The sequence below is a fragment of the Pristis pectinata genome, chromosome 5 (assembly GCF_009764475.1).
Source record: "Pristis pectinata isolate sPriPec2 chromosome 5, sPriPec2.1.pri, whole genome shotgun sequence".
Taxonomy (NCBI): Eukaryota; Metazoa; Chordata; class Chondrichthyes; order Rhinopristiformes; family Pristidae; genus Pristis; species Pristis pectinata.
In genome coordinates this window covers 96710467-96735843 of record NC_067409.1, presented here as the reverse complement: position 1 = coordinate 96735843, position 25377 = coordinate 96710467, and positions in this window count along the sequence as shown.

Below are 25377 nucleotides of genomic sequence, written 5' to 3'. Positions count from 1 at the left end.
ATAAAAATGTGTGTTCTTGCATTTGTTGAAAAAATTTAAATAACAAATTGTGCATAAAAATGTATTTAGATTCAACTAAACCAGAGATAAATCCACTAATGGTCATCCAAAAGAAATTTGTGCTGCTTTTATTACAATTTACAGCAGTGTTCCTTGCCAGAAATCTCATATGAATTAGTACCAAGCCTTCTCTTTCCAAATATACAGGAACATTTATAAGCTGCCACAACTAACTGCACCACTGTACTTATGAGAAAAATAATAATGGGGCAGCTTACTATTGCAATAAAGTCTGTGCACCAATCCTTTATCCTATTTCTTTCATTAACAATATGCAGTATCCTTTTTGCTCTTGAGTGTTAACATTTGTGCAATAATGGAACTACTTTACAACATTCCTTGCTCACAACACTCTTGTGTCAGAGTTGATACTAAGAAGCATTGTAACAAATGTAAGTGAAATGTTTGCCTTTATCAGATATATAGTTTTGCTGCAACTTTAATAATTGCATGAATAATTGATTGCTGCAAATGGACAGGCATCCAGTCATCTTAAACTGCAAATGGAAAAGATGTACGCTTCCAAGCAAAGAAAATTTTGTTTGGGAATTTCTGAATCAGCATTCGAGAATATTTGTCTCATGCTACTGCAAATAACAGTGATTTAAAATTTTAATTTCCCTAATTTATGCTTTCATTGTAAGAGCAGTCATTGTGACGAATAGATAGTTCTTAAAAAGTTTTCTCTTTCTGTTTCATTATTCTAGCATTTATTCCTTGCATCTGCTCGTATGATTATATCTATCATTACTCTCATCGATGTTATAACTTCCTATGACTTTGACAGTCTTATCAGAAGCTCAAAATTTTGGTGAACAATTGGATTTAATCACTGTCTCCATGGGAGGTGCTGATTAACAATGTTGTTCACATCAACAAAGAAAATAAAAAAAACTGCAGATGCTGCAAATCTGAAATAAAAACAGAAAATGTTGGAAACACTCAGTAGGCCAGGCAGCATCTGTGGAAACAGAGTGACTATTTCAGTTCCAAGATCATTCAATTCTGACTTGTTGAATGTCTCCAGTATTTTCTGTTTTATTTTAAAACCATCAAACAACTTGATTTAATTTTGTAAAAGCTTTAACACCAGAACTTGTCTAACCAAAACTTTCTACTTTCCTCTGATACTTATTTTGCAGAAATCTATATATATTCTCACTGCACCTATGTGTCATGACATATATAGTTCACAAAGTCATGTCATGCATAGTTCATGAGTTCTAGATCGTCACCTGCACCACACAGTTGGGCTTAAATTAAATGTTATTTTTCCAGTTTTATAAATAAAATGAAGTATGATCCCGCAAATGTCAATGTAATAATGCCAAGTAAAAAGCCAGAACTTGCTGCCAGTTCTGAGCCACTTGCTCATACTAATGACATGTTGGAAAAAAATATATAATTAGCCTTTGCTGATGCCCCACTGTCGATAAGTGTTGCCCACCCCTAAATGAGAAGACCAGGCACACGTGAGCACATGCAAGTTGGATGGGTGGGACAAGTAAGTGCATGCCCGCCTACCCACTCCAAAAACGTCATCCAAATTGAAATGTCAAACATAAGGTTCTGGATGGTTGTGAACACATTCGGCCCGTATCCTACAATGGATATGCATGGGCTGCCAAAAGTCTGTACATTTGAAGTTCTACGGAATCATTGGGTACGAGGCTGTGGAGTCTTGTGCAATGTAATGCCATTATATAGGCAGGCCAGAACAAGCATGAAACATGATGACCACTGGCAAAGCCAGATTTTGTCTGTGGTTAAAGCTGCAAAGATTGTTAATGCTTCCAAATGCCCTTACCATTCAGAATCAATTAAGCAATTAAAAACTGCTAAAAGTTAAGAATACATTAATTTGCACAGAAAAACTGAAAACACTTCATATCAATTAAAGACATTGAAATAAATTCAATAATCTTAAGCATTTTTAAAGCATGCTAGACTTACTCCTTTGCAGAACTTCTCTCCATTCAAATGAATGTGTTAACTGTTCCTACACCACGTCTAACTTGATGTGGAAATAGCTGGCAATTACAAGTGCTGGACAATTCATGCTCCACAGATGGACTTCATGAGATGTCCAGTGTCGGAGCACTACTGGAAAATCCCAGCGCAGTTTGGGCCCCAACTTTTAGATCCCAAGTCCTGTACTTGCTAGCATCTACAGAAAGTAAATAGATAAATGCTGATGACTCAGCATGGAACTGCCAGCACTTCCCAACACATTAGAGTCATAGACTCATGGAGTTGTACAGCATGGAAACAAGCCCTTTGACCTAACTTGCCCATGCTGACCAAGCTGTCTACGTGAACAAGTCCCATTTTCCCACATTTGGCCCATATCTCTCAAAACCTTTTCCTGTCCACATACCTGCCGAAATGTCTTTTACAGGTTGTGATTGTACCCACCTCCACCACTTCCTCTGGCAGCTTATTCCAATACACCCACCAATTTCTGTGTGAAAATGTTGCCCATTGGATCCCTTTTAAATCTTTCCCCTCTCACCTTAAACCTATGACCTCTGGTTTTAGACTCCCCTACACTGGGAAAAAGATTGACTATTCTGACCTTTTTTTTTTATCTTGTGGTAGTAATCCAGGAATACATGTGCAGGATATTTGGAAGAACCCTCCTGCTTTTTGTCAAGACAGCACAATGTTTTCTTTGGATCCATCTGAGAGAATGAGAGTGACTCAACACCTCCCTTTGCAACTGGATCCTTGACTTCCTGACTAACAAACTACAATCAGTGAGGATAGGCAGCAACACATCCGCCACAATTATTCTCAACACTGGTGCCCCACAAGGCTGTATCCTCAGCCCCCTACTCTACTCCCTATACATTCATGACTGTGTGACCAGATTCTGCTCCAACTCCATCTACAAGTTTGCAGATGATACTACTGTAGTGGGCCACAACTCAAATAACGATGAGTCGGAGTACAGGAAAGAGACAGAGAGCCTAGTGATATGGTGGCATGACAACAATCTTTCCCTCAGTGTCAGCAAAACTAAAGAGCTTGTAATTGACTTCAGGAAAGGGGGCAGTGCACATGCTCCTGTTTACATCAACAGTGCTGAGGATGAGAGGGTTGAGAGCTCCAAGTTCCTTGGAGTGAACATCACCAAAAGCCTGTCCTGGTCCAACCACATCAATGCGATGGCTAAGAAAGCTCACCAGCGCCTCTACTTCCTCAGGAGGTGAAAGAAATTTGGTATTTCCCCTTTGACCCTCACTAATTTTTATCAATGCACCATAGAAAACATCCTATCCAGATGCATCGTGGCTTGGTATGGCAACTGCTCTGTCCGTGACTGCAATAAACTACAGAGTTGTGGACACAGCTCAGCACATCACAGAAACCAGCCTCCCCTCCATAGACTCTGTCAACACTCCTCGCTGCCTTGGTAAAGCAGCCAGCATAATCGAAGACCCCACCCACCCCAGACATTCTCTCTTCTCCCCCCTTCTTATTGGGCAGAAAATACAAAAGCCTAAAAGCACGTACCACTAGGCTCAAGGACTGTTTCTATCCCACTGTTATAAGAATATTGAATGGTTCCCTAGTATGATGTGGACCCTTGACCTCACAACCTTGTTATGACCTTGCACCTTATCGTTTGCCTGCACTGCACTTTCTCTGTAATTGTGACACTTTATTCTGCATTTCGTTATTGTTCTACCTTGCACTGCCTCAATGCACTGTTGTAATGAATTGATCTGTATGAACGGTATGCAAGATAAGTTTTTCACTGTGCCTCATTACATGTGACAATAATAAACCAATTTACCAATTTAATGTATCTACAGAAAGACTCACCTCCAGCAATGAATATGACCCCCTATTGCAAGGCTGATGATGTAACACTTAACTATCTGGTAGTATCGATATTTGAGAAAATTAAAGCACGGTTAGGCTGCACTTGGAATATTGTGTACAAATCTGGTTGTCCCATTACACAAAGGAGGTGGAGGCTTTAGAAAGGGAACAGAAGAGGTTTACCAGGATGCTGCCTGGATTAGAGGGTATGAGCTTTAAGCAGAGACTAGACAAACTTGGGTTGTTTTTTCTGGAGGATCGAAGGCTGACGTGAGACATTATAGAAGTTCGTAAAATTCTGAGGGGCATAGATAGGGGAGAGAGTCAGAATCTTTTTCCCAGAGTAGAAATGTCAAATACAAGAGGACATGCATTTATAAGCTGAGAGGCAGAATGTTTAAAGGAGATGTGCACGGCAAGCTTTATTTTACACAGAGAATGGAAGGTGCCTGGAATAGGCTGCCAGGTGTAGTGGTAGAAACAGTAGTGATAGTGGCATTTAAGAGGTTTTTAGATACACATGTGAATATACAGGGAATGGAGGGATATGGATCATGTGCAGGCAGAAGGGATTCAGTTTAATTTGGCATCATATGTGGCACAGACATTGGGGGCTGAAGGGCCTGTTCCTGTGCTGTACTGTTCTGTGTTCTAAAGTTGTATGAATTGGGTATTGTAGATTTTGGGCACTGTAAATACAATGTGATAGAAATTTGAACAACTTGAAAGAGGAAGTGCAAATTAAGTAAATACAGAGAGTGCTAGAAACACACAGATCAGGCAGGTCAGTTCAGGTTAGGCAGCTGCAGAGAGAAGAGAGATAGTGTTTTAATACAATGATCTTTTATCAGGACTGGAAAAAAAGTTAGAGATAAAGAAGTTTTAAGTGCAGAGAAACTGGGAAGGAGAAAAAAAGAAAATGGGAGATCTGTTATAAGATGGAATGACAAAAAGAATTGTGCAAGGCAAAAGAGAGTGGCAATGAGTAATGAGAAGAAATGAAAGATGGGTCCAGATTAGTTGTAGAAGAGAGAGGGTGTATCATTATCTGCTGTTTATTAAAAAACACAGAAAATGCTGGAAACACTCAGCAGATCCATCAGCATCTGTGGAAGGAAAAAACAGTTCATGTTTTGGGTCCAGGACCCTTCATTAGAAATGGATGACCTTCTCATTGTTCCCAGCATTTCCTGTTTTTATTTCCCGTTCCCAGTATCTGTAGTTTTTTTTCAATGTCTCGTAATATTAAATTCAGCCTAAAAGCCTGATTGAAATATTTAGATTTGTTTCTCAAACTTACCTGATCTTCATTGAAGGATGAGAGGCAGCTAAGGACAAAGAGGTCAATGTGTGAAAGAGACAGAGGACAAAGTGGAAAGGACCTCCATCCAATATTGCAACACCATGTCTTTACAACATCTCATATAGTCTCAAGAGCAATTAATTTCTTTTAAAATTTATTTGCTATTGTTATGAAGGCATCAAGGTTAGCTCCAATGGTTAAAGGACATAAGGATAACTGAGGAGCCGAGCAAAGTAAAGGAAGAGGTTACTGGGGCTTCCATGGAATGGTAAGAAAGTATAATGAAGAGTAGGCACGTTTTAATGAAATTATATTCGAGCATATTTGGGTTGTCCTATGAGAGAAGTCAAAAACAAGCAGTTGGAAATTAGAGAGTAGTTCTTGTGGTGAGTGGAGATATTGATGCAGGATTAAATGATTAAGTTAAACAATGGGGAGTGAACTGGACTCCCATATGGGTGGTTCTAATTTAGCAGTCTTGGTGATATGAGTGTTCAGAATAGGTATTTCAAAAAGTCTAAATAATTAATCAAACTTTGAAAATGATTTTACAAATGTATCTGTAAAGCTAATGACAACTGACAGATGAAGAAATAATTGCAAAGAATACCTACTGGTGATTAACATTCCCAGTAGGCCAGAAGGACTGGTAAACTTGCATCATTTCAGAACACATTTGAGTTGAAAAGAAAATTCATATCAACTGCTTGTTTAGATAGCATTTTGATCAATGTTGATTCAGAATATAGCTGAGACTAATGATATTTATTTTTGACATGGAATTGCTGACAGAATCAAAACAGCATCTCAACAATGACAGGGAATTATGGCTGTCACAATGGAGCTCCTGAGGCAAGCTTGATTTACACAATAGTACATATCTGTGCCAAGATAATGTGCTTGCTGCATCTGTGACAGAATGTTATCACACCTCTTTCGGAATATGAAAGGACCCAAATGAAAACATTGAATTGTTGCTGGAACTTTGCATTTTCAATATATAAAGAAAGTTTTCATTGTCAAAGTCTCCCAGTGGAGTTTGGTAAAAAGGCACCACAAATGTCTGCCAAACTACACATAACTTCCACAATCCAGTAGGTTAGATTGTATCTGACAGTTTTCTTGCAGAAGAAAGACCAAGGATAAGGGAAGTAGATGTAGAATAGGATCCTTGAAATGCATTGTTATCAAAGTGCTTCTAAAGGGCCAGTGAGAATTCTTATATCACTGGAAAATTTGTTTTCCCAACACTCATTATCATAATGCAAGATTGAGTCTTAGCTGCACTTTTGCATTGTTCCTGCCTAAACAGTTACAAGTCTCATACTTGACAATCAGCAGGCATTGCCCCTTATTTCTCCAGTGTTCAAATCTGAAGCTAAGCCCCATCACTTCAAGTCTGTAGAATGATGTTATTGTTACTAATCATGAGTTTTCAGATTCACTCTACCACCACTGAGCATGTGGTCAGTTAATAGTTCAACTACCAGGCACGGTAGTGTTAGCATAATGCTATTACAGCGCCAGCGACCAGTGTTCAATTCCGGCCACCGTCTGTAAGGAGCTGTACGTTCTCCCCGTGACTGCATGGGTTTCCTCCGGGTGCTCCAGATTCCTCCCACATTCCAATGATGTACAAGTTAGCAAGTTGTGGTCATGCTATGTTGGCGCCGGAAGTGTGGCGACACTTGCGGGCTGCCCCAGAACACTCTACGCAAAAGATGCATTTCACTGTGTGTTTCGATATACATGTGACTAATAAAGAAGTCGTATCTTATCTTATCGTATTTTGTTAATTCGGACAGTGTCCATTCTTTTCTATCACATTGTCATCACCAGTATAATATTCATGTCTCTTGTGGGTTCCTGGTCTACAGTATAGTGACATGCAGAGGTAATACATGAGAGGTACAGCAAGATCTAAACGATATGTCTGGTTCTTCGCCAACTGCACACATGCACATAATAACAAGTATGTGATCAGAAATACTGTGGTGAATCTGCACTTAATTAACAATACAATAATGCCCATTATTTGCTCTACTTTAAATTATAAAATGCATAATTCCCAGATAAACAGTTACAGGTGCTGCACTTCCAATGAAGTTCCCTTTGTAACTTCAGAGAAATTGCATAATGGTCATATTGGTCATAATGGTCATAATGGTCAAGAGATTCCCTCCCTTCTACAACCCACCCCATATATTTTAATGGTGTATGTTTCCAGTCCTTCTGAATCCATGGAATACTCCAGTCATAGCTGACTGACAGCCTGGAATCTGTGCTTAATTACGTTTGGGAGAGTGGAGAAATCTCACAGTAAATTTTGTTTTGCTGCAGGTTTTGCCACTTATTATTTATCACCCTTGGGAAATAAATTACAGTAGTTAATAGTTACTGACAGTACAGAATGTACATGATCTGTTAAGATTAAGCTAAATAATTTTATCTTTGTCCATAAATTATGTACTTTCTGAACATGATACTCTGTAAGAATCAGTTCATTTCCTGACAGCTTCAAATCTTTCCATAAAATAAGCAATTATGTCACCAAGTCTAATCCTGCACACTGAGAATGTTAACTGCCATATAATTTCCCACTTGGCAGTACTCTGTGTTCAACACCCTAGGCGGAACTGCCCAGCATGGAAATCCACTGCACATACATGGTTATGCATAGATCTTTGGGATCGTCTCCCAGCAGATCAGGTTTGTATGTGCAGTACTGTCTGTCTGCAAAGACAGATATGAACTTGCAGGTACCTTGGCAGTTCAAGAAGAACATGAGTTTCACCATGAACAGAAATTAGGTTACATTGATTTATTCATTAACGTTTCAACACCCACCTGCTTTCACAGGTGAACATCAAAGATCCCATGGTCCCACACTGAAGGAGATCAGCAACATTCTTCCCATTGCCCTGGCTAATGTTCATGCTTTGCTCAGCATCACAATATGACAGATTGAGTTGAGTTTATTGCATTGCTGTGAGAGTTTGCTGCATGCTAATGCCTGTTGGGTTTTCTAAATTGCAACAGTGACCATTTCAGGTAAACTTTGTTGGCTGCAAAGTCCTTCGAAACATCCAAAAAGGACATGAAAGGTGCTGTACAAGTACATATTTCTTTCCTCCTTTCTCACTTCGTTCTCAATTGCATTGGATCTTCTGCATTTGAGATATTATTAACACTCATGTCATTTTGCATGCAAATTGTCTTCAGTGCAACTGAAATTTTCATAACCTATTCTACACATTTAAAAAATATTGTGCTGGAGGAAGATCCTACCCATGCTGTTTGGCTGAACTATCACCATTGACAGTTCTGCTAACTGGAGGTCTTCAGGCAGATACTTGGTGCAATGAATACATTTAAGAAAAGGAAGTTAATATCTTAATTGATAATTGAGGAGCTCACTATTGTATCCCAATCTAATAACAGGGACACATATATATGCAACATCTTTAATGATGATTAAAGGTGATTTACAGGAGTATTAACAACCAATATTTGACACTAAATTGAATAAAGAGATAGTAGGCAGATGGCTAAAAGCTTGACCAAAGAGGGAGATATATCTTATAGGATAAATAGAACATGTGAGATGGAGAATTACAAAAGGAAGTTCCAGAGCTTTGGGTCTTGGCAGTTAAAAGCACAGTGATGGAGCAATTAAATTTGGCAATGATCATAAAGCAGATTTAAAAGAGAGCTGATCTATAGGAGGACTGTAGAGCCAAAGAACATTACAAATATAGGGGGAGGCAAGGCCTTGGAGGGATTTGGAAACTAGTGTGAGAACTTTAAAATCAAGATTATGTGTAAAGGTTGCTGATTTAGTTCAAGAAGTACAGGGGTGATTGGCAAATGGAATTGGATGCGAGTTAGTACATGGGCAGCCGAGTTTTGGATGAACTTATTTTTATAGGATGCCAAGTGTGAAGTTAGCCAGGAGTACACTGGAATAATCAAATGTAAAATAACAAATGCATGGCTGAGGGTTTCAGAAGCAGATGACTGAGATGGAGCAGGGTGTGAAGATTTTACAAATAGGTGATCACAGTGGTGGTATGGATATGAGATCAGAAGCAATCCATGAGCCAAAACAGTTTCTTATATTTCTGCATACTCTTTTCAATAATTTAAAACCAGGTTTCTCACAGGAAAATAATTGACATTATGATTTACAATGTTTGCCTTTAGCAGCAAATCCACTTTTAATTAGATTAATCAAACTTTTACCAATCTTGAACTGAAACCTTTTGGAACATTTTAAATTATATTTTAATCTGTTGTCCTAATATGCTGGCTCATGGAAGGATTTTCTTGTGATATATGGAAATCAATTTGAGCAGTTCTTTGTGATTACACTTTTCAAACATGGCTCCTTTCTGAGCCCAATCCCTGAGTGCACTGAAGTGAAAACTTTGCTCTGCAGTATCAAAGCCAAGGCTTTCATCCAGAGTCAGCTTGGTCATTAATTTTGGATTATATTTCTATATTGGTGACACTGCTACTGGTAATGCTGAAATGACTTTTTATCATGTTCCGTGATATAATTTTCCAAGCTAATTGTTTTGCTAGTGTTGATGATGTTGCAGCAGTAGAAATAATACTTAACTATTAGTTAGCTGAACTCTCAGTTGGTATCCAAATACTGCGGTGAAAATACCTGCATGATTTTAAAGTTCTCACTCTAGTTTCCAAATTCCTCCATGGCCTTGCCTCTTCCTACATCTGTGACCTACTAATCTTCTTTAACCATGGACTATTACCATGTGTGGCTTATGTAATATTGGCTGTTCACCTGTTTTGGAATTGTTCCATTTGATCAACTCTGTATACAGGTTCTCCCCAGCTTATGCAAGCCCAACTTATGTATAGCCTCTACATATGAACAAGCACTTGGTAGACCAGCGGGATGGATTTGCTGGCTGCTGTAGGGCAGCAGGCATATTCGTCTGTGTGGGAATCCGGTTCGTCACCACATTTCCAACTTGCAAACTGTCTGGTTTATGAACAGTTCACAGGAATGGAACCCTGCTGTTTTCTCTCTCCCTCTCTCTCTCTCTCCCTCTCTCTCTCCCCCCTCTCTCTCTCCCCCTCACTCCTCCCTCTCTCTCTCCCCCTCGCTTCTCTCTCTCTTCCCTCTCTCTCCCTCTTTCCCCTCTCTCCCTCCCTCTCTCCGTTCTTCCCCCCCCTCTCTCCCTCTCTCTCTCTCTCTCTCTGCCTCTTTCTCTCTCTCTCTCTCCCTCTCCCTCTCTCTCTCCCCCTTTATTTAATAAACACGTTGTTGGCTTTTAATAGACTGGAATTTAATAGACTGATACTGATATGTTATCAATTTTAATTAGTTGAATGCAACACCTTCAAATAAATTATCAGAAGTGCAACAGACGTAAAATAATTGTACATTTTCCAAAAGAGAAGCACAAGCTGCTGGAACTACTCAGTCGATCAGGCAGTGGTAGTGAAGAAAGAAAGAGAATTAGTCTTCCAGTTCAAAGAGACAATAAGTGATTGACCTGAAACCTTAACTTTTCACAGAAGATGGAACAATTTCTCACATTTTCTGTTGCTTTTCCAGACTTTCAGCATCTATATTAGTATCCTTGTGGATTTTCTGAATTATTTTAACTTATGTAATTGGTAAATGTCAGTTTTTAAAAAAGAAATGAAAACATTAAAAGATGGGAGGAGAGGTTTTTTACAATACTTTATTTCATAATGAATGAAATGATACACACACAAACTCATCTCTTAATGATTGATTTAGAATTTACTGTGCTTAATTTAATAGTCTGCTAAAGTAATTGTTCATTTTCACTCCCTGTGACATCTTTCATTTTCTGTGCAGAGATGATATTGAATCCAGTAGTCAACATCAAAAGCAGCGCTGCTCCCTGCAGCCCAGAGCAGTTTGTCAGACTGGTAGCATGTCACCACAAGCCATGGATTAGATTAGAATTTATAAACACAAAGCCCAGTCGGTAGTTGAGAATTACTTTTGGGGCAGAGATATACAACAGAGATTTCCAAAATGAGTTTCTGACTGCTAACTACAGCACATTTGGAACGCTGTGATTGAAATGAATGCCCCACATGCAGGACTGACTGATATAAGAAGAGCAAATAGCAAATTGCTTAGAGGCGTACAACAGCACTTTTGCCTGTAAGAGTTACGGCAATTGAGTTTATGACCCTGGAGCCAATCTTCTTCCAGCAATATGATTTCCCTGATTCACTTCCAGTGTTGCAAGTAAGCTAAATTTTTACATTAAAAAACTTAAACCCTGAAATTATGCCTTGAGATAATGGGATGCAAATGTTTAACACATTCATTTAAAATTCCTTCCTCTGTGATTGCTGTGCAAATAAGTTAATGATTCAGCCTGCCACCTGGACTATACAACAACTATACCCCACCCATCCAAATACTCTGCATGCTTGTTCTTATTCCAAAATCCTGTGGGTCTGATGGTCTGTCTAGAGTTAGACAGTGAGGTATGGACACCAAGGCCTCTGCAAATGCATTGGTGTGGTCCTGCCTGCAAGAATATGTTGAGGCCTTCAACAGAACTGGGGCAGAGACTTGTCCCTTGTGAAAGTTGTCTCTATTATGCAGTGCCATTTAAAAACTATGAACATTATTTTCATCAACTAAACGTTTGAAATAAAGTAAACTACAATATTCAAATAAATAATTAAAACAAAGTGAAATAAGTTAAAAAGAAAGTGAACAATTTTCTTTCCTAATCTCCAGCTGGACTGACAACTGTGTCGGTATCTGCTGCTCATCTCATCCGGATTTATGGTGGAGTGTATTGGTCTTCAATTTGAGTGGGAATGGTTGATCACCAGTGTAAGTTTGAGGTATCCCAGTAGAATTAGGCTGTGTCACTGAACTCCTGCTAGTCTAACAGATTTGTCAGCATGTATCATTCAGTTCATTCTGGATTTATAATGGGGCTGCACAAGTCTGGGATGTACCTAATCTGCAAGAAGTTGAATGTTGACTCCTTTTGGAGGAATGAACTAAGGTCTTATATGCATCACATTTCCATGGCTTCAATAATTCCATTTTTCACTGGATGCTGATGCCTTTATGCACGTCTCTTTGTCTTTGAAATTAATGGCTTGCTTTGCCAATTCAGAGTTCAATTAAGAGTTAACCACAATGGTGCGTCAGAAGTCACATAGAGCTCAGGTTGGATCAGGGATGTCAGACTTCTTTCCTTTCTGCGAACCAGTTGGGCGATTGGCAACAATTCAGTCACAGTTACTGATGCTTGATTTTATTCCAGATTTGTTGAATTAATTGAATTTAATTTCCCCCCCAGCTAGTATAGTTGAGCTTCAAACTCATATTTTGGATCAATACTTTATAGATCTGAATACTTGTCCAGCAATTTGGATCATGATAATTAGGACAATTCCACGTTCTTATTTAGTTGCATAACACTTGCCAAGATAAAAGATTATCAAGCTTCAGGAAGCTAACTTTGCAAAGTATGATAGAAAACTGTCATGTGTTAAGCAACGTACTCCCAAATCTCAGACACTAATTCATTAGTGCACATTTCCATTTTTTTATTATTTCAGAGATTTTAAAAATAAAGTTTAAAAATTTCTGTTAAGCTTTTAAAACTTTTCATAGCAATGTCTATATTCGATGCTGGACTTATTATACATAGAACAGTACAGCACAGGAACAAGCCCTTCAGCCCACAATGTTTGTTTCTCACTTGACTTTCCATTTTACCCTCAAAGAGTTGATATCTACCTGAGATACGGTTTTCTGGGAGATGATCACCTTTTGTTGTTTTTTTCCCATTGAACCAATTGACAATCTGTTGCTCCATTGCCAAGGCAGAACTTGACCTCCACTAATGTCCAGCATTAGATACCTGTTAATAAACAAGAATGCAGAATCAGCTGGGCAATTCCTCGGATACCCACCTCTCATTAATCCAGTTCAACAACAACAATTTCCAGATAACTACAGTCATAAAGTTCCTCAAGGCATTTCATGGTGTCATTATCCAATAAGCATAGGCACCCCAATAGATTTGGAGATATTAAAAACCAGATGACCCAAAGTTTGGTCAAAGATGTAGATTTTAGGGAGCATCTTGAAGGTAGAGCATGTTAAAGAGTTTCAATGTTTTGATTTCATATTATGTCATCTTCAGGGCGTGGGCTTTGGTGAACAAGGGAGCTTCAGTGGGATAGGTGCAACAATGAACACAAAGCTCAACATAGGCTTCAGCCTGAAAGTGTGATGTTGTTTCAAGTCCTGTAGCCAATTGGTGGGTAGCTGGTGAGTTTCTTTTCTGATAAACCTCTGCTTTTTAAGCCATCATTAAAGGTGAGCATAGTTTTTGGAAGGGCGTTGGGAGTTGGCAAAGAAACTGGCAGTTGAGTGAGTAGCTGATAAGTTGGTTCAGGTCTATTCTCTGCTTAAGGCTGAAAAGTGCACAGAACTGCTGGTACTATTTTAAATAAAGAAAAATAACTAATTGTATAAAATAATTCAGCAGTTAGTTAATATATTAAGGATGGCAGGGCAGTTGTTGTGCCATAGTTGTGCTTTTTGGGAGCTAGATAAATGCTCGTAGCTCCAGGATCTTCGACCGAGTCATTGAGCTGGAGGCTGAGCTGCAGACACTGTGGCACACCAGGGTGGAAGAAAGTTATCTACATACCTTGCAACAGGAAGAAGACACAGCAGCCAAGAAAGGGTCTTCTGATTTGACCAGTGGTCATGTACAGGGGAGTGTGAAGTGGGGGTGGTTATGGGGACCAAATGGACAGGGGTATAGGGGCCTGAGTCCTTGCAATTATCCAATGGGTTTGAGGCTGTTTTAGCTTGTCTGGATGAGAGTGGAGTGACAGGGTGGCTTAACTGGCTGAATATGAACCCATGCTAAATGAAGCCATACCAGTGGAGGGAGCAAGCAAGAAGTAGTGGCAGTAGTAAACCGGTAAATTGGAGAATCATTTTATTATTATCACATGTACTGAGGTACAGTGAAAAACTTGTCTTGCACACCATCCTTACCGATCAATTCACTACAACAATACATTAAGGTAGTTCAAGGTAAAAACAATAAAAAAAATGCAGAATAATATTACAGAGAAAGTTCAGGTAGACAATAAGGTGCAAGGTCATAACGAGGTAGATTGTGAGGTCAAGAGTCAATCTTATCATAGTAGGGGATCGTTCAATAGTTTTAGAAGATAGAACACAGAACAGTACTGCACAGGAGCAGGCCCTTTGGCCCACAATGTTATGCCAAACCAATTACATTAGTAATAAAATGCCCAACTGAACTAATCCCTTCTGCGTACACAATGTCCATATCCTACCATTTCCCTCACATTCATGTGCCTATCTAAGAGCTTCTTGAATGCCTCTATCGCATTTGCCCCACCACTCTCCGTGTAAAAAACTTGCCCTGCACATCTCCTTTGAACTTTCCCCCTCTCACCTTAGATGCATGCCCTCTGGTATTCGACATTTCGACCCTGGGGAAAAGATGCCGGCTGTCTACTCTGTCTGTGCCTCTCATAATCTTATAAACCTCAATCAGATCTCCCCTCAGGCTCCACCACTCCAGAGAGAAGAATCCAAGTTTGTCCAACCTATCCTCACATGCCTTCTAACCCAGGCAGCATCTTGGTCAACCTCTTCTGTAAAGCCTCAATGTCCTTCATATAATGCAGCTGACAGAACTGAAATTTATAAAGTTATGTGGGGCATTGATGGAGTAGATGGTCAGAGCTTTTTTCCCAGGAAATTGGAATTGGAATTGGAATTGGTTTATTATCGTCACACAGTAGGAACAGTAAAGTGAAGGGGATTGGCAATGTTCACTGCAGCAAAGAGCAGAAGCCATAAAAAAGCTGTGTTCCCTACTTGATGCCAGGGTTCAGGGCTGAAGAGGAACTTACAGTAGGAGGGGAATACTCAAGTTGTCATGGTATACGTGAGTGCCAATGACACAGGCAGGATAAGGAAGATATTCTCATAGAGCCACAGAGTTATACAGCATGGAGATAGGCCCTTTGGCCCAACCTGTCCATAGCAATCAAGATGTCGATCTGAGCTTGCTCCCTTTGCCTGCATTTGGCCCAAATCCCTTGAAACCTTTTCTGTGCATGTACATGTGTGTTAAATATTGTAATTGTACCTGACTCTACAGCTTCCTCTTGCAGTTCACTCCATATACCCACCACCCTCTGTGTGGAAAAAGATTCACCACAAATCCCTCTTGAATCTTTCCCCTCTCACCTTAAATCTATATCCTCGAGTTTTCAACTCCCCAGCCCTGGGAGAAAGACTGACAATCTACCTTGTTTAAACCACTCATGATTTTACATACCTCTATAAGGTCACGCTTCAGCCTCCTAGGCTCCGTCTATCCAGTTTTTCCTTATAACTCAAGCCTTCCAGTCCCAGTAACATCCTTGTGAATCTTTTCTGCACCCTTTCCAGCTTAATAACATCCTTCCTATAGCTAGGCGACCAGAACTGCGTACAATACTCCAAGTGTGGTCTCACTAACAACTTGTACAATTGTGGCATGACAGTGAAACTCCTGTACTCAGTGCCTTGACCGATGAAAGCAGGTGTGTTAAATGCCTTCTTCTCCACCCTGCCTACCTTGTCACCACTTTCAGGGAACTATGTACCTGCACCCCAAGGCTAGCTACATTTTCAACGTGAGGAGTTAGGCACACAATTAAGAATCAGAACCTCAAAGGTAATAATGTCTGGATTGTCACCTAAGTCCTGCACAAATTAGGCAAATAAAATTAGAAAAAAATGAATGCACAGTTTATGGATTAATATGGGAGAAGTGTGTTATAGTTTAAGGGATTCTGTCATCAGTAGTGGGGAAAGTGGGAGCCAGACCATTAGGATGGATTAAATCCAGATTCTTCTGGGACCACTTTTCCAGCAAGCTGCATAACTAGGGAAGTAGAGAGGATTTTAAACGAAGCAATGGTTAGAGGCAAGGCTTAAAAGTTGCAAGAATGTGGTAAATCAAAGGTAGAGGCAAGGCTAGAGAGGAAGGTATTAATATGGAAAACGATAAACAGACTGTGACAGGAAGGGACAGAGTGTACAAATTTAGAAGTAATTCAGCAGATAAGGCTCAAGGTTACAAAAATAATAAAAGGACAAAACAAAAGGCCCTATATCTGAAACAAAACAGGTAAACTGAGAGCATAAGTAGAAATAAATAGTTATGATCTGATAGCCATTACAAATCTATGACTGCAGGATGATATAGACTGGGGACATGACATTCAGGAACAAGAGGAAGCTAAGAAAGGGTAGAGGTGTGGCTCTGTTAGTTAATGATTGACTTCACCCATGAGAAGGTGATGTGAGAATTTGCTTGTGAGAGTGGTGTACAGACCTCTAAACAACCACCTGGTGGGACAGACTTTAAAGGAAGAAATATTAAGAGCTTATCAGAATGGTAGAACACAAATCATGGACTGGGAAAAGGTGGCCCAGTTGACAAGTTCTTTATAATGGCAATTTCTGCATCAAACAAATAGTCAGCTATACCAGGCTTGATATTGTGCAAGGAGGTTGGATTAAATAATGACTTCGTCTTGATGATACTCCTCAGTAGCGGTGTCATAATGTGATTGAATTTTACATTCAGTTTGATGGAAAGAAGAATGGGTCCATGAATAGTAATTTAAACTTAATTAAGGACAACTCTGAGGACCTGAAAGCAGAACAACCTAAAGAAAACTGGCAAAGTTGGTTAAGGGATCACTCATTCGAGATGTGGTGCCGGCCCTTGAAGGGGATCTTTCAGAATACACAGAGTAGTTACGTTGCAACAAGAAGGAAAAATTCAAAGAGGAGGATTCACCATCTGTGGTTAACTTAAAAAGTTGAAGATATCATCAAATTAGAGAAAAAAAACATGTAACTGTGGAAAGATTGGTGCAGAGCAGAAGATTTGCCAGAATACAGGACAAAGTATTAAAAAGCAGCAAATAACTAAAATATTAATGAAGGAGAAAAGAATGAAGAATAAGATAAAGCAAGCCAGAAGTATAAAAACATATCAAGAATGGCTATAGATGTTTAAATACAAAGGATATTAAGAGTTTCTGTAGTTAGTTAGGAAGAAAAGAGTTAACAGAATAAACATTAGTCCCATAGAGCATCAGTCTGGGGAATTAATAATGGAAAACAAGGAGATGGCAGATGAAATAAACAGGTATTTTGCATCAGTTTTCACTATAGGGGGGGTACAAGTAACATTCCAGAAATAACTGTATATTAGGAATTAGGAGGCAGTAGCCCTGAGCAAATAGTTGGAGCTTTGGACTGACAAATTTTCAGGTCCTGATGGAGTTCGTCCTTGGGTCTTACAAAGTCACAGAATTATAGAGTCATAGAGAGATACAACATGGAAATAGGCCCTTCAGCTCATTGAGTCCACAATAACCATCAACCATCCATTTACATTAATTCTACATTAATTCTGTTTTTTTTCCCTTACATTCTCATCAAATCGCCCCAAATTCTTTTACTCACCTATGCACGAAAAGCAGTTTACAGTGGCCAATTAACCAACCAACCCATCAAGTGGCCAGTGAAAAAGATAAGATGTTGGTTTTAATTTTCCAAAATTACCTAGATTTAGGGAAACTTCCATCAGATTGGAAAATAGCAAATGCAACTCCTTCCTTCAGAGTGAGACAGAAAGCAGGATTAAGACTGTTAGAGCAGTACACTTACAAACCAAATCATGATAATGAGGGAAAATCAACATGGATTGTGAAATGCAAGTCATGTTTCATTGGAGTTTATTATTAGAATTCTCTGAAGCAGTAACATGTCTTGTGGATTAAGGGGAACAAGTGGCGACACTATACTTAGAACTACAGAAGGTATTTGATAAGGTGCCACATCAAAAGTTATTGCAAGAAAATAAGAGTTCATGTTGTAGGAGATAACACATTGGCATGCATAAAAGATTTGATGGCTAACTGGAAACAGAGTCGGCAGAATGGGCCGTTTTTTGGTTGGTATTATGTATTGAGAGGTTGCCACAAGGGTCAGTGCTGAGGACTCAACTTTTTACAATGTATATAAATGACTTGGATGAAGGCACCAAAGGTATGGTTGCTAAATCTGCAAATGCCACAAAGGTAGAAAGAAGGTAAATTGTCAAGAGGATATAAGAAGGTTACAAAGAAATATAGATATCTTAAGTGAGTGGACAAAGATCTGGCAAATGGAGTATAACATAGGAACATGTGAAATTGTCGATTTTGGTAGAAAAAAATTTTAAAAAAAGAACATATTATAGAAGTGGTGAGAGATTGCAGAGTTCCAAGACCCAGAGAGATTGGGGTCCCCTAGTCCATTATTCACAAAAGGGAACAAAAAGTACAGCAAGTAATTATGAAAGCTAACAGAATGTTATAATTTATTGCTAGGGTACTGAGTATCAAAGTAGGGAGGTTATGCTTTGATTATGTATGTCCCTGATGACACCATGTTTAGAGTATTTTGTGGAGTATTGAACTTCTTATTTTAGGAGGCAAGTTAATACATTGGAAGTAGTTCAAAGAACACAAGTGACAATAATAAACCAATACCAATACCAACACAAATTTACTGGACTAGTACTTGGAATAGGCAGGTTGTCTTGTGAGAAAAGGTCAGACAGGCCAAGTTTGCACCTGCTGGAGTTTAGAAGAGTGAGATATGACTTGTGTAAAGCATTTGAGATTCTGGAGAGTCTTGGTGAGGTAAATGTGGAGAGGATGTTTCCTCTTCCAGGAGAACCTAGAACCCGGCAACACTGTTTGGAAATAAGGGGTCACTCATTTAAGACAGAGATGAGTCTCTGTGTGTGAGGGCCTGAAGAGGGAATATAGGGAGCTAGGTAGGAAGCTGAAAAGCAGGACCTCAAGGGTAGTAAGGGTTGTGGCCATTAGAGAGACTTGGCCGTCACAAGGGCAGGAATGGGTGCTGGATATTCCAAGGTTTGGATGTTTCAAAAGGGACAGGGATGGAGGTAAACGAGGTGAGGGAGTGGCTTTGCTGATCAGGGACAGTATCACAGCTGTAGAAAGGGAGGATGTCCAGGAGGGATTGTCCATTGAGTCAGTGTGAGTGTAAGTCAGAACAGGAATGGAGTGACCATTCTATTGGGAGTTTTCTACAGACCTCTCAATAGCAGCAGAGACACCGAGGAGCAGATTGGGAGGCAGATTTTGGAAAGGTGAAAAAATAACAGGGTTGTTGTCATGGGTAACTTCAACTTCCCAAATATTGATTGGCACCTCCTTAGTGTAAAGGGGATGGATGGGACGGAGTTTGTTAGGTGTGTCCAGGAAGGTTTCCTGACACTGAATGTGGACAGGCGGACTACAGTAGAGGCCATACTGGACCTGGCAATGAGCCTGATCAGGTTTCAGATCTCTTGGTGGGAGAGCATTTTGAAGATAGTGACCATAACTCCTTGACCTCCACCATAGCCTTGGAGAAGGATAGGAGCAGAATATATGGAAAAGCATTTAATTGGGAGGGGGAATTATGGTGCTATTTGGCAGGAACTTGGGAGCGTAAATTGGGAACAGATGTTCTTGGGGAAGTGCTCAACGGAAAAGTGGAGGTTGTTTAGGGAGTACTTGCACGGGGTTCTGGATAGGTTTGTCCCATTGAGGCAGGGTAAGGATGGTAGAGTGAAGGAACTGTGATTGACAAGAGATATAGAATATCTTGTCAAGAGGAAGAAAGAAGCTTACCTAAGGTTTAGGAAGCATGGATCAGACAGGGCTCTGGAGAGTTACAAGGTAGCCAGGAGGGAGCTTAAGAATGGACTTAGGAGAGCTAAAAAGGGGCATGAGAAGGTCTTGGCAAATAGGATTAAGGAAAACCCCAAGGTGTTCTACATGTATGTGAAAAATAGGAGGATGTCTAGAGTGAGGGTAGGACCAATCAGGGATAAAAGAGGAAACATGTGCCTGGAGCTGGAAGAGGTAGGGGAGGTCCTTAATGAATACTTTACTTCAGTTTTCACCAGAGAGAGAGAGACCTTGACATTTGTGAGGATGGCATACAACAAACTGATATGCTAGGGCATGTCGATGTGAGGAAAGAGGATGTGCTGGAACTTTTGAAAATCATTAGGATAGATAAGCCACCAGGGCCGGACAGGATATATCCAAGATTATTATGGGAAGCAAGGGAAGAAATTGCTGTGCCTTTGGCAATGATCTTTTCATCCTCGCTTGCCACAGGAGTAGTGCTAGATGATTGGAGGGCGGCAAACGTTGTTCACTTGTTCAAGAAAGGGAGTCGAGATAACCCTGGGAATTACAGACCAGTGAGTTTTACTTCAGTGGTGGACAAATTACTGGAGAAGATTCTTAGAGATATGATTTATGGGCATTTGCAGAAGCATAGGCTGATTAGGGACAGTCAGCATGGCCTTTTGAGGGGCAGGTCATGCCTCATGAGCCTGATTGAATTCTTTGAGGATGTGACAAAGCACATTGATGAAGGTAGAGCAGTGGATGTGGTGTACATGGATTTTAGTAAGGTGTTTGATAAGGTTCCTCATGGAAGGCTCATTCAGAAAGTCAGGAGGCATGGGATCCAGGGAAACTTGGCTGTGTGGATTCAGTATTGGCTCACCCATAGAAGACAGAGGGTGGTTGTAGATGAAGTGTATTCTGACTGGAGGTTGGTGACCAGTGGTGTTCCAGAGGGATCTGTTCTGGAACCCCTGCTGTTTGTGATTTTTATGAATGACTTGGATGAGGATGTGAAAGGGTGGGTTAGTAAGTTTGCAGATAACACAACGGTTAGTGGTGTTGTGGATAGTGTAGAAGGTTGTTGAGGGTTACAACAGGATATTGATAGAATGCAGACCTGGGCTGAGAAGTGACAGATGGAGTTCAACCTGGAAAAGTGTGAAGTGATACACTTTGGAAGATCAAATATGAAGGCAGAATACAAGGTTAATGGCAGGACTCTTAGCAGTGTGGAGGAACAGAGGGATCTTGGGGTTCATGTCCATAGATCCCTCAAGGTTGCCACACAGGTTGATAGGGTTGTTAAGAAGGCGTGTGGTGTGTTGGCCTTCACTAGTCGGGGTACTGTGTTCAGGAGCCACAAGCTGCGAGCCACAGCTCTATAAAGCCCTGGTTAGACCACTCCTGACATATTGCGTTCAGTTCTGGTCGCCTCATTATAGGAAGGATGTGGAGGCTTTAGAGAGGGTGCAGAGGAGATTTACCAGGATGTTGCCTGGATTGGAGAGCATGTCTTATGAGGATAGGTTGAGTGAGCTAGGGCTTTTCTCTTTGGAGCGAAGGAGGATGAGAGATGACTTGATAGAGGTGTACAAGATGATAAGGGGCATAGATCGAGTGGACAGTCAGAGACCTTTTCCCAGGACAAAAATGGCTAACACAAGGGGGCAAAATTTTAAGGTGATTGGAGGAAGGTATAGTAGGGATATCAGGGGTAAGTTTTTTACACAGAGAGTGGTGGGTGTGTGGAACGCACTGCCAGCAGAGGTTATGGAGGCAGATACATTAGGGACATTTAAGAGACTCTTAGATAGACACATGAATGATAGAAAAATGGAGGGCTATGTGGGAGAGAAGGGTTAGATAGATTTTCGAGCAGGACAAAATGTCGGCACAACATCATGGGTCGAAGGACTTGTACTGCGCTGTAATATTCCGTGTTCTATGTTCTATGAGGTAAACTTTTTTTCTCAGAAAGAGTCTTGCACTTTTAGAACTCTTCCTCAAAATGAAGTAGAAGCAAAGGTTTTGAAGCAGAGCTTTTAATGTAATGGTAGATAGATACTTGATAAGCAAGGGGGTGAAATTTTTCTATGGGTACATGGGAATGCAATTAGGTTAGCCACAATTTTATTAAATGGTGAAGCAGGTTTGAGGGGCCAAGTGACTTTTTTGTGCTCCCAGTTCATATGCTTGTCTGTTCATAAAGAGCAATATGAGCTGAGATGTTCAAGCAGTGAATTCCAGAACTTAGGGTCTTGGCTGCAGAATCAATGGATACTCATATTGGAGCAATTAAATTCAGGGATGGGCAGAGGTCCAGAACTGGAAGAGCACAGATATATTGGAGAGGTTGAGAGCCGGAGGAGATTATAGAAAAAGGGAGGAGATGCATTAGTGGAAAGAACCATTTGGCATGGAGTTAAAAATGAATGACTTGTATAGTTATTCAAAAAAGGGTCATTGAGATAGGTGGATTATAAACAAACCGAAGTTTTACACATAATCATTTGAAAATGCTCTCTTTTGAACAATATGGTCACTCATGCTAAGAGCATTGAAATGGCTACTCCTACACTTATACAATACCAGATGATATGCTACTTTCCATGGCAGGAATTTACCAAATGGTTAAAGTACCAAATATTATTTAATTCTTATTTATTACCATCCCAGCTTTTTTTTTGCCCTTCAGTAAATTGATTTAATTTCAATCCACAAGATGCTTTCCAAACTATTGCCTAGGGTCTGATCCTTTCTTCTCAATGAAAACATCAGAAAGACTGAATATATTCTGCTCCAAGGAACAAGCACTTTGAACTTAACCCTCTGCTTAAGTGCTAATTCAGTACATTGCGTAATGCCATAAGTGGGCACAAGCATTAAGCCCTTATGCTTGCTTCAGTACATTTGATCTGATTTTAATGCTCTCTTGCACTGTGCATAATATGAAGGCTACGGTGTTACTGCAACAAACAACAAACTTTTTTGACAGAGAGGCACTGCCAAAGTTGTCTGAGGTGAGAAGGTACTCTCTCACTAAATTGCCAAAGCCTTCACCGCATGTTTATTTGGATGTATTGCCTCAATGATATAATTCCTGTAATTTTGATGACTTTAGGGAGGAATTGAAGTCCATTGATTCCTGTAAGGCCATGGTTCTCTATGAAACTACCAAATGTCTGCTGTTTCACCAAACTGGCAATTCATTTTAAATGAACGTAAACAGTGGATGCAACAAATTCAAATCATCATTCAAGGCTCTCACTAAGATCCACATGTACCTCACTGCAGAAATCTCAATAGCAATCAAGAGCTTGAATCTCAATTGACCTTGCCTCTTCCAGGGATTTTCCCAAAATATTGCTCACTTGAGCCAGATTTCACTAGAAAGACCAACAACAGACATTAAGTTGTCAAGTCTGTAGGACTGAGTACTTCATCATACACTGGAAGGAAACTTTGATGGAGATATTTATGACATGCATATTTGGTAGAAATTCCTAGATTCCACTTATCTGTTCATATCTAATTTCCTGTTTACAAGGAAATAGATTGACCATGTTTTGATTGTTTTTTCTCTGTTGGGATGTTAATTAACTATCAGTACAACAACCAACTATTTATAATTAAGAAATATTTTGCAAAAAGCTCTAGATTTGTTAAATTTTGTAAAACTTTTAAATTATTAACTTTAAAATGGTTACCAAAGAATGTTGCTAAACATTAACCTGAAATGATGTTTTGCTTTAAGCTAAAAGATGGCCTAAAGTCTAACAAATTTTACAAGAATAAATAATAGTTAAGGCTATTAAAAAAGTGATGAAAGTATGGTGTTACATATATGGAGTGCAGTTCTGAACTCTTTTTCTGTCAGTGGGCAGGGCTCAGCATGAAGGGCATCGGGGCAAAGACGTGTTCCCTCCCTCAGAATTATTTCTCATTAAGCACACACACATATCTGCATATATGTATGATATGCACCAGTTTAACTTGTTCCTCCAAAAGCAGTTATATTTAGTTTTCTGCACATATTAACATGTTAAAAGGAACTGAACTACACATGCTCCCTAATTTCTTGCAAAGTATTATTCGTTAAAATTATATATATATATATATATATATATATATATTAATTACAGGTCTTTAAACCTGGGATAAAGTTGTTATTTATCTTTTCCCACAGAGTAATTTTCTAATGTTCTGAAGGCAATTGGACACCTGTGCTTTCAAACACAGCCCTTGAGAAGCAGAACTATCCTTGATTCCTTTAATGTAATATAAAAGTGCAGAATAAATAGAGCTGCCTCAGCAAGTATGCAATTTAAATATGCTTTTTGTTCAGGTGGCCATAAAGTGCTTACTATATGATTGGAACATAATAGAAGCATTGAAAAGTTGGTGTCTGGAAATGTCTCGATCGTCAATGTTGTATTTTCTGCATATTAAATGAAAGTTACTGTATCATTGCTGCAACAAGTGGAAGTTTTCTTTTATAAGATAACTTTAGAAAGGAACCCATTTCTTGGTTTGATGCAGAGTTTTTCCACAAATTGGGCCAAATTGTATTTTTCATGTCAATTCTTGACATCCTCATTCCTTACATCATCCTTCTTTTTGTTATCTAAGCTCTGCCTTCCAACCTATCTTAGCCTCCACATTTGATTTTATCGCCCCTCTACTCTTTACTTTTACCTTAAACATTTCCAAATGTTCATTGACAGAAGACATGTCTTCAGCCTGAAACATTTGTGGCTTGGATTTTCTTGGGAAGTCCCAGACTTCCCAAGAGTTCTTTGACAATGATTTTCTGATTGTGCTTTAACATCGGATCCCCTGGAATCAAGCAGCAGAGCACCATCATCTTGCAGTTTAGCTTTCATTTCTCCTCCATGGATACTGCCTGGAATGATGAGCATTTCCTACAGTTTCTATTTTTATTGGATAGCTGCTCTAATTTGGTCAAAATAATCACACAAAGGACTTAAATCATTTTCCAAAAAAAATCATAAATTAATAAAGTGTTTTGCCCTATCCTTCTTTATATCTACTTTAATTGCTGGATCTCCAATGGTATCTCTGTTTTGATCTGGTTGATGGTCTAATTAATCTCAATAGAACTTTCTTAAGACACAGCTTAAAATTACCTCTTTGACCAAACTTTTGGTTGTCTGTCCTGGGGGAATCTTATGGGGCACAAAATTGATTTCATGTCAGATAATGTTCCTGTGAAGAACTTTTGGTATTTGTTGCTACATTAGAGGCATTGTATAAACAGAAGATGTTCTCATTGTTATATGATTCATATGTCTGCAACTACCTCTGGACTTAAGTATGTCAACTGTTGTTACATCAGAAGCTCAAATATAATTCAC